Source organism: Helianthus annuus, chromosome 10 (genome assembly GCF_002127325.2).
Source record: "Helianthus annuus cultivar XRQ/B chromosome 10, HanXRQr2.0-SUNRISE, whole genome shotgun sequence".
NCBI classification, from domain to species: domain Eukaryota; kingdom Viridiplantae; phylum Streptophyta; class Magnoliopsida; order Asterales; family Asteraceae; genus Helianthus; species Helianthus annuus.
Window position 1 is genome coordinate 161813195 of NC_035442.2, and position 1144 is coordinate 161814338.

The following is a 1144-nucleotide window of genomic DNA, read 5'->3' on the forward strand; positions in this document are numbered from 1 at the left end:
CCGACCTGAAATTCTAATGGCTTTCTACGCTTATCCGCGTAGGCTTTCTGACGGTCGCGTGCTGCCGCCATGCGTTGTCGTATCTGTGCTATCTTTTCTGTGGCGTCCACTACAATCTCTGGACCCGTGATCTGACTATCCCCACCTCTGCCCAACAGAGAGGTGACCGGCATTTTCGTCCGTACAATGCCTCGAATGGAGCGGCTTGTATGCTTGTGTGATAACTGTTATTGTATGAGAACTCCACCAAAGGGAGGTGCTTTTCCCAGCCGTTGCCGAAATCGATAACGCATGCCCTAAGCATGTCTTCAAGTGTTTGAATCGTTCGCTCAGACTGCCCATCCATCTGAGGGTGATATGCTGTGCTCATGTCTAACCGTGAGCCGAAAGATTTGTGCATTGCTTGCCATAGTTCTGACGTGAATCGTGCATCGCGATCCGAAATGATTGAGGTGGGCACCCCGTGCCTCGAAACAACTTCCTTAAGGTAGATGTCTGCGAGAGTGGAGAACTTATCCGTTTCCTTGATAGCTAGGAAGTGTGCAGACTTGGTGAGTCGATCCACGATCACCCATATGGTATCATTCCCACGCTGGGATCTAGGTAAGCCCGTAACAAAATCCATGGAAATCTCTTCCCATTTCCATTGCGGTATCTTGGGTTGCTGAAGTAGACCCGCTGGTTTCTGATATTCAACCTTGACTCTTGCACAGGTCAAGCACTTGCCGACGTAAGTAGCGATGTGGGCCTTCATACTAGGCCACCAATAAGTAGTGCTGATGTCGTGGTACATTTTATCCGACCCTGGATGTACCGAGTAGCGAGACTTGTGAGCTTCATCCGTTACCAGTTCGCGTAGACCGCCATAAAGTGGGACCCAAATACGCCCCGTTACATAGTAGGCATCGTCTGCCTTCTGTTCCATTCGTTGTCGTGAACCGCGTAAGGCCTCAGCTTTGACATTTTCGGGTTTCAATGCTTCTACCTGAGCGTCTCGTATCTGTGCAGGAAGGCTAGACTGAATCGTAAGCTGTAGCGCTCGCACGCGCCCGTGGTAGAGTGTCTTTCCGACTGAGGGCGTCAGCCACAACATTGGCTTTGCCTGGATGGTACTTGATAGCGCATTCATAATCGTTCAGTAGTT